Source organism: Cydia splendana, chromosome 17 (assembly GCF_910591565.1).
Source record: "Cydia splendana chromosome 17, ilCydSple1.2, whole genome shotgun sequence".
NCBI lineage: Eukaryota > Metazoa > Arthropoda > Insecta > Lepidoptera > Tortricidae > Cydia > Cydia splendana.
The window spans coordinates 16459037-16472835 of NC_085976.1; the positions used below are offsets into that span (position 1 = coordinate 16459037).

Sequence of the window (13799 nt, forward strand, 5' to 3'; positions counted from 1 at the left end):
CTGTGTCACTCTGGGAATAGAAGACCATGTTTTATTAGACCATGGTTGGACTCTTTAATTCGGGGGTAAGATTAATTCTTAGTCTAAACCTCCCATAACATTTTAGGCCGTCAGCGCACTTACAACCCCTTTGGTGTTGCGGGTATCCATGGGCGACGGTAATCGCTTACCATTAGGCGATTCGTGTCCTCATTTGCCTTCTATATCATAAAAAAATTACAATAACTCTGTTGTACAGTCGTTATCAGATATATCGGAGCGTTCTAGATAGTCAAAAATATATGAATATGTAGGTACTTACTTTAACATTTTGATAATAGAGGCTAGATAATTTCACTGAAGATGGTAAGTAGAGATGCGCAAAACGCTTCACTGAGTTGAAAAGATTGATTCATATCTTTCGCTCGAGGTGATATATATCACTCATTTCGCTCACCTCGCTCAGTGGATCTGTAGACTATATTGTTCAAGAGTGAGTAGAGGGAAATGTCAATCAATACACACACACATATAGCCATAAGTGCGACCAATCACGCGATACGATCCCGCCATGTTTTCCCGACACCCTCCGAATTCTTCCGAACCGCTCCGAAACTTATTCGCATCGTCTCAGTCGCTCCTCGCTCGTCACACTCGGTCGGCTTATTCGAATCATGAGTGAGAAAGAGCGCGCAAGGAACTCTGAGATAGATGAGCGACTGAGCGAGTTAAATCATCAGTGAGTTGAAGAGTGAGCGAGTTCAATCAAAAGATATAGTTCATTTAAATCACTCATTCGTGAACGACACATGTCTAATGGTAAGTTCCAACAACATTCAAATGTCACTTCCGTCACCATCTTCTGTCAAACAGGTACAGTAAAAGCACTGCAGTAATTAGGTGGTAATGACATAGGAAACACCTGTTAGGGTTGTCACCTGTTAGGGACGCCGTGACTGTGATTGTTTCCCACGGCTCACCGCGACACCCCTGACATGTTAGCGAGTAAAGTCAAGGTCAAATGTAGATATGCAAGTATATGGAATATGTGAAACTAACTAAAAACTGAAAATTAACTATTTTGGCTCAGCGATCCAAAGAGAATCTTGGCCTCCGAAACGAGAGCGCCACCTGTCCCGATCCTGCGCAACTTCCTGCCAATCACTGACGCAAAGCTGAAGCAGATCCGCCGTCACACTGTCTTCCCAGCGATACCAGGGCCGACCCACCAGACGGCTAGAGTCGCAACTCTGCAGCGGATTTGATAGCCCACGCAGTGTAAGTGTTATTTATACGTCATAATTTCATAGAAGTCGCTGCAGACTTTTCACGGTCCGACTCTACCAGTCGGTCGTCCTCAGAAATATGTGAATATGGCTTTTTATTCTTCACACGCCTAATTCTTCTAAGCCTTTCTCTGGCCCTCAGCTTTTCCTTTTTTTAATCCGCTTCACCATAATGTGAAAGGAGGAGGTACTTACTCAATTTGGTTAATTTTTTTGGCTCTAGAAGTTAAACTCAAAAACTACTAATAAAACGTCAGAATATTGATCAGCAAAAAATATCACGTAAGTATCGATATTGATATCACCTAATTATTTTTTTATTACAAAGTTAACTATTATGAAAACTTAACCTTCATCGAAGATACTAAAACGCGTCAAAGAACTCATTCCTATATTTATAGTACGTACATAATTATCTACTAAACCGATTAAAGTCATGAAATAATTAATATTTTACTCATATAATTATACCTTTAAGCATACTTCCGAACTAATTAAAGTAATTAATAGCCATAGACGTTTCACTTCACTTAATGACAATTTGATAACGCCCGCAGGTGCTTCCGATCACAAGTACTAGGGGTGTCGCGCGCAGGAATGTCGCCGTGATTGCTTCCCACGCCAAATTAGCGTGACGGGCAACCCTGTCGAAAGGGGTTTGTCATGTGGGTAAAATACAAGTCATATGCAGTAAGTAGGTATTGTTAAAATTATAGATTTCCGTCATTTTTTGAAATAAAGAAAACAATATTGCTAAAATTGTGATTGCCTTATCAGATGGTTTTTTTACGATATTGTTTTCATAGTTACAAACTACTCTAATAATTGGCCTTTATCATATGTGTCAGATGTTTTAAGCAGCATCCCGGTTACGTGGACTACGTTTGTATGCAGAAGCGGTCACGTCACTTCGTCCTCTTTCATCTTAATAGAATTACTTCGCAATAGGCATCTATTTGACGAATAAAAAAGGTAATAGACCACGTCTTGCATTTCCACCAGGGATGTTGCGAATATTCGCATCCGCATCCGCATCCGCGGAACATCCGCATTATTTTCAACATCCGCATCTGCAACCGCATGCGCATAAAATCAATGCGGAGCATCCGCATGATGCGGATGTCGAACAATTCGATAATAGGAACGTATTAGCGGCGGCGCCGGCGGCGTAAGTGCTAGGTAATTTCGTCATTATGGGTCAAACAGATCACTGTGTTATGTCTTTTCTGTAGACATACACAAGAGTTAAGGGCTATAAAGGTTAATTTTCTTATTTAACCCTTATCCACGTGAAAAGGTCCTCCTTTTATTTAAAGAACTATGATAAAATCAGTACTTATATGCTCACAAGCTGTTAACTATTGCCCACAGGAGAGAAAACTGGTGTGTTATCGCGAACAGTACATTTTTCTCTCCTGTGGGCAATAGCTAACAGCTTGTGGGCATGTAAGCAATGATTTTATCATAGTTCTCTAAATAAAAGGAGGACCTTTTCACGTGGATAAGGGTTAAAAAAGAAAATTAACCTTTACAGCCCTTAACTCTTGTGTATGTCTACAGGAAAGACATAACACAGTGATCTGTTTGACCCTTATATATAACGAAATCGTCTAGATCCCGAAAATTCGGCCAAGTTACTGTTTATTAAATAAAACGCACCTATATTCTTGCTCAAATACTAAACGTTTCGTTTTTTTAAATAAAAAATGCTATAAATGTAATATTTGACGTTTTTTAAGTACCAAATCTTGACATCCGCATCGGCGGATGTGAGGCTTTAAATATCCGCATCCGCATCCGCGGATGTCAAAAAATCTGCATCCGCAACACCCCTGATTTCTACCACACTCCAGTAACCAGCAGTGTGAGCAGGTCAAGTGGGAGTCGCCAACCGTCCGTCACGCTACTGCATCTTTTGTGCGCACAATTAGCCAGTGGTTTAACGGTCGCACTGATTTATTTTAAAAATGGAACGTTATTTTTTGACGTGATTGAGTTGGTGGCGCTGTTTTAACCGTTTTTACCCGATATTGAAGGATGGGTAATAAAAAGCGCTGGTAGTCTAGCGGTAAGAGCGTGCGACTTGCAATCTGGAGGTCGCGGGTTCAAACCCCGGCTCGTACCAATGAGTTTTTCGGAACTTATGTACGAAATATCATTTGATATTTACCAGTCGCTTTTCGATGAAGGAAAACATCGTGAGGAAACCGGACTAATCCCAATAAGGCCTAGTTTACCCTCTGGGTTGGAAGGTCAGATGGCAGTCGCTTTCGTAAAAACTAGTGCCTATGCCAATTCTTGGGATTAGTTGTCAAGCGGACCGCTGGCTCCCATGAGCTGTGGCAAAATGCCGGAACAACGCGAGGAAGAAGAAGAAGATTGAAGGATGGGTAACGTTTTTCGGGTCTACCTATGTCCATTTTTTTGACATGCAGTGCTGCTCAAACCGGCGGAATTTGACGTGAGAGTTGTATCTCATACTCATACTCATACTCATTTATTTATAATATAATTACATATTACACGTCAAAAATGGAAATTAAATTAGATAAATTAAGTTACAATTATTGTTATTATGTTATTATTATCATTGGAAGAGTGACATTTATGGATAATATTTTGTGTATTTGAATACAGTAGATACTTACCTGGGCCCTATTTCACCAACGTGACAGGTCCGACAATTGTCGACATCACTGTTACTGACGTCACAGGCCTCCATAGGCTACGGTAACCGCTTACCATCATAGTCATAGTCATTTATATGATAAAACCGGTTTACATGTCAAAGATGATAATTTTGCGAAGCTAATGACAATTGTCACAAGAAATACGAAAATTGTCACGAAATTCCGACACAGAACTCATTTCCTGTCAAGAATTACTGAAAGTTCTTTGAAATCTTGTGACAATTGTCATCATTGTCATCATAAACATCGCAAGAGAAATAGGTACCTGTTTTTTGCCAATATAATAAAGTTTTTTTAAATAATACAATGATGGTGACAAACAGGATTACGGCCCGCCCGATGGTAAGCGATAACCGTAGCCCATGGATGCCTGTGACGTCATCAACTATGAGACTTGTCGAATTGTCGCACCTGTCACGTTGGTGAAATAGGGGCCAGATATAGATACTTACACTAAATATAGGCGGTTTTTGTTGTGTACTAACCCCCTTATACATAAACGCGCTACAAGCGTCAATTAGCTAATAATCGTTTGTCTTTATCTGTCATTTTGACTTATGTATTTGTAAGAAAGGGATAAAACATAATTTAACTAAATCAGGCCCGTAAAGTTTTATGAAGGGGGTTAGGCGTCAGCAATCTTTTTGGCACATGATCCACGGTCAGGTCACCGTTTCCTTTTGGTTTGCTTAAAATTTGATTCTTTTTAAGGGTCGGCTTGGCAGGACCAATGACCAGTAGTTTGGAGACCCCTATCAAAGCCCATATATTTAGTTTAGAACTTGGGCTATATTTTGTTTTTTAAAGTAATTTAAATCCCATCAAAAACACAAATATGTAATGAGAGCCAAGTTCAATATTAAGACTATTCGCCGGAAAAAGAATTGAGATCTACATATATGGGTGCCAAGTTCTAGTTTGCTTGGGGTGTAATTAAAGTTCAGGATTTGACTTTCCTAGTTTTTACGTACACGCTATATTATTTCTCCTATGTTTCTTTTCTAAAATTTAGATTTTTGGTATAAAAAGAATTGGTACACTCTTGGTAGCTACAGCTACAACTTAATTGTTACGCCACTATTAGATATTGAGGTATGTTACGTTGGCCTTTTCGATGGGTAAGGTTATACGCGTAAGATTTAAATACCGTTAATAATTTAAATTACATCAACAAGGCCCTTTACCTCAAAGTGTACGTAACAAATTGATGTATTTAGTTAGTTTTCATCGATTGATGAAGATCTTTTTAATTTCACTTTTAAAGTACCTATTTTTTTGTACATTTCCGTTGATTTTCAAATAGTTCTACTTCTATTATAATATATGATCGATCATTTTTTGAGTAACAAGAAATTAAGTTAAAGAGACCATGAAGTATTTCTACATTATTAAAGCCATTGATAGCCAGTTTTATCTCGTACGAGCAGCAATTCCTCCAGCAAATGAGTTAATATTATTTTTTTCGATACAAAACAAGAAAATGGTACGAAGTGTTTAGGTAAGAATAACTTTAATGAATCATTTTACTAATTGTTCCACACACCCACATGAAAACTCGCTGTATATACCGCCTTATCACAATTACCTACACACTTATCTAAACCACCATTGGTATACATCCTCATGCCATCTTTTTCAGTTTCAGCGGGGGCGGGGCAAAGGTCGTCCAATGAGGTCACAGGTCGCGACCCTCGACCCCGCGCTGTGCGATTGATTTGTACTTATGTGCGGAGGTGCGCTGTGCCGAAGGTTTGACGCCCCTGCGTTGGATAGGCTGAGAAGGCTTCAATATGTGTTCGATATGTGTGTTCTATAGCATAGCGAGCAATAGCAGGGGTGCGAAACTCCTGGCTTCGGCCAAACTCGGCTCCGCTCGGCTCAGCATTGCTCCGAGCAATTATTAGGGTTGACACAACTTGACGTCCCTTTGTGTCACTACCACAGATAAGATAATGGCTTGAATTTTGACAACGATGATGCGGTGTGCTTAAGGTTTGACGCCTCTGCGTTGGATAGGCTGAGAGGAAAGCTTCAATATGTGTTCGAGTTATACTATAGCGTAGCGAGCAATAGACAACGTCGGCTTAGTACCGAAGTTTAAAGGATATTACGGTAAACAAGATGTGTTAAGTATGTAGATACTTACATAGATATATTTTGTCGGTACTCCAAGAGTTTACGAAGGAAATAAAGATAAAACAAATTAAGATGGACGGATGGATTTATAGGACGTTCGAGTTATATTTATGTATAGCTACACAAATAACACAATGTATTTTTACACCACACCAGCTCCTCAAGGTTCCCTTTATTCTTCAATAACTGATGATAAAGTCGCATTTTGTCCACAAGGGTGGCAAAGAGCTCAGAATTGAATGGTGTGCGAAAAAGTAGGTACTATTATTATACAGGTTGGCCCATTTAGATCGGTCAGTATGGAATAATCTCAAACTATAAGACATACGACGATCTCTTCTTAGGAACCATGTCATCAATTTTAGTAAGTAGAAAACTGCATTCATACATTAAAAAAAAATGTTTTCCCATTCTGGCCGATCTAAATGGGACCCCGTATTTTGGACTGGACTATATCCAAGCTCTCATAAAAGAAGGTTTATTCCCAGCTGTGGATCGCATTACATACAGGTAATGATGATGATGATGATGATACAGAATAAATGGCAGTGGCACTTGATATTGTCGCTGTCACTACGTCACGCCGTGTCGCGTTCGCATCAACTACAAAAATTCCTTAATAGCCACTTCACTAACTCACTTAGTAATCGTGAGTAAAAAATCATTATTCATACGTTCGATCCATCCATACATTACCCTATCAAAGGCAACACTTTGAACGCAACTCAATGCCATGAAAGCCTTCGTACACTTGTTAGTTTTCCGCTACCACATCTTCCAATTTCTTCTACACTTTGAACACGCCACCTATCCATTGCGCGCTTGAAAATGCTAGTTTAGTTAAAGTTAGGTGTGGAAGGGGTAATGGATGGGGTGTGAATGGGTTTGGTGGTGTGAGGTTGTGTTGAATGGTGTGCTGTGACGTGGGATTGTCAATCACAATCAGGCCCGACCACCCGCGCGATTAGGCACGGGTTAAGGCTTCAGAGATGGTTGGAGTGGATTTAGATATACATAAATAAGATTATTTTAGAAATTATAGCTGATCAAGCAAATCTTGTCAGTAAAAAAAGGCGCGAAATTCAAATTTTCTATGGGACGATATCCCTTCGCGCCTACATTTTTCAAATTTGCCGTTTTTTTCTACTTTCTACAAGATCTGCTTGAACAAGTATATGTCTAGATTTTTCTATTTGTCAGCCCTGTCGCTTGGGATCAAGATTAAAGTCGGTTAATGCATTAAATTTGCTTAGTCATCATTTTGTCTTCGATCACCGCTAGTTATTTGAAATAAAACTCTATCCTTCACTGCAGCGTCCGTTGAATCGGTGGTCGACAAAAACGCTTATAGGTTAGAGGTAAGTACTTATACCTAAGTGTTTTGGATTACACTATCGAGATAACATTTCAAACGTTCAAACAGTTTATATATTATTTTATTATGCCAGGTTGTACCTCATTATTTAGCTTTCTTTGTTGCAACGGACCGAAAGTTACAGTTACAAGTTGTATTGGCTACCTAGTTACGTTAAAAATGTAATTTAATTTTTATACACATAGAAAAAAAAACTGTGTCCCTAAATATCTATTCTTAATAACCTTCTAATTAATTGTTGAATTTAATTGAAATAGACATGGAAACTATTAACTTCTAAGCTGCCTTTTCACTCAGCCGGAGACGAGCTGAGATGAGAATTCTTAATAATAATTTATTTAAATTTATTTATTAAGTACTTAAGTTCAATTATATTTTGAATTACTAAATGAGTTTTGATTATTATTTTTCAGTGCACCGTCTCCACAGCACCACTGTCCAATTTCAACAATCGCCTAGGTGTACAAGCAGCGCCGTTTACCAGATATCCGTCCGTCCGTCCGTCCGTCTTATCTACATCTCACACATAACTCACTACGAACAGTTATTTCTAACTTTTGTTTCTCGTCACGTTTGGTTAAAGTGATGTGAGAATTGTTATCAATTAAATCACTACACATTATAACACAAAGTTCCCAGCCGCGTCTGTTTGTGTGTATGTATGTTCACGAAAAACTCGAAAACTACTGAACGGATTATCATGCGGTTTTCACTTTTCACCTATCAATAGAGTGATTCTTGAAAAAGGTCTAGGTGTAATGTTAAGGGTTTATGTAACCCGTGCGAAGCCGGGGCGGGTCGCTAGTCAAAATATAAGTATATTTGGCTAAGAGCGATTTCCATTTTTTTTTAGTTTAGAGCCTGTTTACACATTGATTAGTAGGTACTTATTGCGAGTACATAAGTACATTAATTACCTGCTTGCTACTTGCGTTTAGTTGCCACTGTGTGAACTCGGACCGCAATAATGCCGGGGCCACACCAACGAGAAATTCCGTATTGACCTTAGAGGATATAACCAAACGGAGACGCCTCGTCTGTAAATTTCGGTACAAAACAGTCTGCCGATTTTTGTGGGGGAGGGGCACGTCAAATGTATATGTAACGTAAAAATAGCCATGTCAGATAAACGTAAGTTCATACAATGTGTTTTGTAGTAGTTTTCGAGTTTATCGCGAACGTATACATATACACACAAGCAGACAGACGCGGCGGGGGACTTTGTTTTATAAGGTGTACTTATTGAAGATATGATGAACCCTATGACGTCTACCTTAAGTAGTATCAAATCAAGTTACTTAAACAGAACCTTATTCTAACACAGAATAAATAATAGTACTACCGTACAGAAAGGAAACTTCCTAGAAAACCGAAGTTTGACAGCGGTTCAGGATCGAATCATGCTCTCCCATTCTAGTATATAGCACTATCCTTTTCGGCTATTTAGGGTTGCCAAAATTCAAGCCATTATCTTATCTGTGGTCGTGCATGCAAAGGGACGTCAAGTTGTGTCAACCCTAATAATCGCTCGGAGCAATGCTGAGCCGAGCGGAGCCGAGTTTGGCCAAAGTCAAGAGTTTCGCACCCCTGGTTCTAGCTTTCTGATTGAAAATGTAGCACAGTGACGTCAAGACAAACCGAATCGGCACGTTTATGACGTCACTCTATCCCTCGAATAGCCTTCGCGAGGGTGATTTTTTACGCCACCGCTATTCCATCAAACTCGGGGTACACATGAGATGCTAAAGTAAAATATTTACGCTGGGGTCTTGAGATTTAGGTTTTAAAATACAATCACAATAAATAATAAACATCTTAGAAACTTAGAATAGAAGGAAGGCGGTGATTTTCATCCTTGACAAAAGGTGATTATTATAAATAATAATGAAGAAAGAACACTCCACAAAAATAAAACGGCAAAAACTTTAATAACTTCAATCCGACTATAACGGATTTTTTATAAAACTTTCTCTTTTTAATAGGAAATAGACCATTTATTTATCTAAATGGTTTCAGAAGTTTCAATGCAATGACTCGAACAGTTTCTAGAAATTTCCACATAGAAAGATTTCATATAGATACGAAAGTTTTTTTATCCTTAAGTTTTCCATATTGGAAACTTGCCACACGTGCACACCTTTCACATGCATAATAATTAGATGTCACTAAAATATGACCTTTGCTGGGTAAAATTGTTGGAACGACGATACCTACTAAAGTTAGGATAAAAACCAAATCCCAAATATCTGAAGACGTATCGTCGGATATCACCCCACTGATATTCGGTCCTCATTTCATTTGGGCACTCACCGAAGTGCCGGCACTTATTCCGCGGATAACTTGTCACTTAAGTTATAGTGCCTGGGGCTAATCAGGGAGATTGGACGTAACGTTGGAGACATGTTGACTTTTCAGAGAAGAATGTACTTTTCTCTAAAAATTCACATTTTCCAATAGGGAATATTACGCGAAACTCTGCGTAGGAGGCGCCACTACCACTATCCGTCACAATCTGGGGGTCGCGTTTCCCGGTAGGCCCTTGTTAACAAACCGCCTTGATGCATCAATGTCATATTTTATTGTCTGTGAAAACTTGTCAAAAAACAGTTTAAGGCACAGTGTGCATGAGTTACTCTATGGTTTACTAGAGGAGCTAGTGATGCACTCTGACGGCAGAACATTGCAGTAATACCCCCTATTGATAAAGATTAAAGGGATGATGATGTCTTGTGTGTGCTTGTGTGTTTGAATGCTTTTGTCTAGTTTATTTGCACTCTCCGCCCTTTTTTCATCAGTTGTTCCCTCAATACCGAGTATCGTGACATCATATCCTTCTGTTGAAGACCAGGTTTCTTCATAGGATTTTGTTCCTTGTTAAGATGATGATGATGATACATGCAGTAACTTGGGCACACCATCTACCCCATCTAACTCGAGGAGTGTTCTGAGGTTCGTGCTTTTTCTACAAGTTATTTAGACAGAAGTCAAGAAAAAAAATAAAGTTGCAAGTTAATATAATTTTTAAATAAAAAATGCGGGTGTCGCTCTATCAGTCGACGAATTGTAAACGCGACAACTGTCAGCCATGACGGGTCTTATCTGGCGGGTAAAAAACGAACCCCAAGGGTGGTTTCCACCCTCACGGTTGTGGCTAAAAAGTAACGGTACAGTTGAGTGAGAAAAATCTAACTTTGAGCCGGAAAACCATGAAAATGACAACTTAAACTTATAGGCTCATTAGATCTTATAAATTGATATGTATTTAATTACACAAACGGGTCTACCGCGATATAATTTCATTGTTTTTACCTTTAATTCCGCCGTTTCAGCTGAGTTGCACCAGCTGTGGTCACGGAAAGACTGACGTCCCAACAAATGTCAACGGAATTAAAGGTAAAAACAATGAAATTATATCGCGGTAGACCCGTTTGTGTAATTAAATATGTGTACAAAACGCGAGAGTTTAAAGTGTTAAATTGATATGTAATTAAGGAGAAGAAATCCTACATATGGAGTATGTACTATGTAGGAAGATTATTATACATAGTTAGGTACTGCTTGCAAATTTTCAATGCCTCTGTATACGAAGATTAGTTGCCTCCCACGCTCAGGTTATGATTAAAACTATTACCTACTTCGCTGGCTCAGTGACCCAAAGAAGATTTTGGCACAAGGGACCACTTTGCCTTATTCTGCACCACATCACGCTAGTTGGATACTTCGAGGGCGGACAGGTCTTTTAGGTCTTTGTCCCCAAATAAGGTCTTCTCACAGCTCGATCCTCTTCCATTCTCTTCTGGTGACCGAGCCAGCGCAGTCGTTATTAAAAATTCAGGTAAAATTTTGTTTCCAAAATTAGTCCCAGTTTAAGTTTATTAAATTCTTTAAAATACAATACTCTGTAACCGGCTAGCTAGAGCGGTAAATGAAAACTAGGTTCTTTATAGTAAATAATATAATATGAAAATATGTACAATAAAATAAACTAATTTCTGTACTTGAATCTAAACCAATAAAATATCGTCACTGGCCTTAACGTTCTTGAATCCCATTCTTTGTCGAACCGTACGATCAACTTAGGCCGCGGGTGCGGGAATCAGCTTTGGCAACGCAGGCTCAGCGAGGTCCGTGGGTAAAGAAAAGCTTCAGCAGCAAACGTCCAAATAATAAGCAGCAACAGTAATAAGTAGCTCTTCAATTTAAAGGTAGAAGGAAGGGCTGGAACAATCGTACGTTCTTAGACTTGTAGTCGAAACCTAACCCAAGCCTTATTCCGTTACGAGAACCAGTGACGTACATTTCGTACAAATAAGACTTGGATTAGGTTTAATTTCAACATAAACCTAAACTTAATGCTATATATACAATTATACAAACTTTACCTGCATTAGTGGCAGCCCTAGTATTAAACTTTATCACTAATTATAACCATACAGTCGCATTAAAATAATAATTACAGAATTGTGCTATATCCGACAACATTTCCAAAGGAAAAAATTACGAAGAAAAAACAAAAGACGACGAAACCCTTAGTTTTTTATTTCCAACCGGCCAGTGCGCGCGGTGGCTGTACATGCAGGTTTGCCATGTTACAACTCAAAGGTTTATATTATCTAGCCTATTTTATTACATTTGCACCATCTGTTCCTAAACCGTCTGCGCGCAACATCTCAAGATTGTGTCGGCGGGAATCAAATGTATTTATGACTATGTAAATTGCCTAAATCCACGGCGAATTTCAAATCGCGGTCCGAAGTATCCGCAATAGGAGCACCTTGAGCAACATTCGGACTTTAAAACTCTTGATTTGATATTTTGATTATTGTCGGACAATTGTTTTAAAAATTATGGGATGCTTTTTCTTACAGATCTAGACTTTTTGGGTTTATACCATACCATTCGTAATCGCTAGTGGCTCTATGAGCTGTAGACCTCGCAAATTCCCATGGCTCTATCACTTTGAAACATTTTCTAAGACTGAATCGATAAAAAAAACTATATGTAAGTATAACTATCGAATCTGCTCACCAAATATCACGAAATTTGGTTGGAAAATGAGACTTGTAGGCGCGAAGCGCGAACATCCGGATATACGAAAGAAAAAAACCCAAGCTGAAACGGCGACCTTTGCTTTCGCTCGTTGAATAAGCATTTTTGCTTATGCGATTTAGAAAATCCCAGATTTGCTGGTTCAATTGCGTCACACTTTAGTAAGAAGCTTAACGAAAAATAATTTAGAGATGTTTTGTCGACACATAATTTCATACATATTACAAATTGCTCCGAGTGAGATTTACTGACAGCGAGAAATGTCGAATCAAAACAAGATTTTCATATTCCGAACGCCGTTCCGGTTACCTTGTTAGGGTAGGCAACAGTTGTGGCTTATTGGGGATGCTGTAGCTTCATTTATAGGATACGTAAGATACGTTACTTGAGTGTGACATGTAATATCAAGCTCCTTTGGATAATAAAGGCTTTGACGACGTTCCACATGCAAATGAGGACGTTTTTAGTAAGTATGAGTTCTTATGATTGAAAAAATATAAAGTTATTCATACACAGAATTAAAAGTACTATTGATTCTACTAGGTACTATGTAAACGTCCCAATTTCTCCAGTACTTATGTGCAATCTTTGTAAAACTTTTTGACTAACTCTAAGGTCAGTACCTGCTTGCACCTACGAACTACGAACTCGTTTACAGGATACGTTACTTGACTGTCAGGTGTAATATAAGCCATATATAAAGGGTACTAAGGTGTAGGCAAATGATAAGTTTTCGTGATAAAGTGAATGAAGTGAAAAACCATTAGAAATGTACACGATTAAAATTCTGTGATTTGACACGGTGACAAACGTTAATTTCAAAAGGGACACTGTCCCTTTCCCATATTTGCTTACCGTTTATGAAAGACTTTTGTCAAGATCCTACATTCCTACCCCATAATTCCTCAACCTCCTATTTTATCCACTTTTATATTTAGAAAATGAATTTTATCGTTTCAACATAAAGTCCTTATTTCAATACAAAGCAATGGAGATATATGCGAGTCGGGAAGAGACGGTGGATTTGACGTGATTAATGATAACCCTACGAAGAAAACAAATGACAGCACTAATGATATGTTTAATGGTGCCGAATAATTGTCCTGTAACCGTTTGCTGTTTGTAAATAATACACAAAAAATGCACATTGCATAACGATATGTGGACTGAGGTTCCGTACAGATTTTCATAAAATTGTTGATATTTCGCCAAGATAATATGCAGTGCCTTGGTTTTATACTGTAATGCTGTGTTACTTATTTCATCAATGAATAAATAAACAAA

General features: G+C 38.6%; 1 long non-coding RNA gene across 1 annotated transcript in view; it reads left to right on the forward strand.

Annotated features, from left to right (window-relative positions):
- Positions 1-13799, forward strand: part of LOC134798946 (uncharacterized) — a 295916-nt gene that overhangs the window by 143106 nt on the left and 139011 nt on the right. The window contains exon 2 of the long non-coding RNA XR_010145290.1: positions 4477-4586. This is a non-coding gene — a long non-coding RNA (uncharacterized LOC134798946). The remainder of the gene's footprint in view (positions 1-4476; positions 4587-13799) is intronic.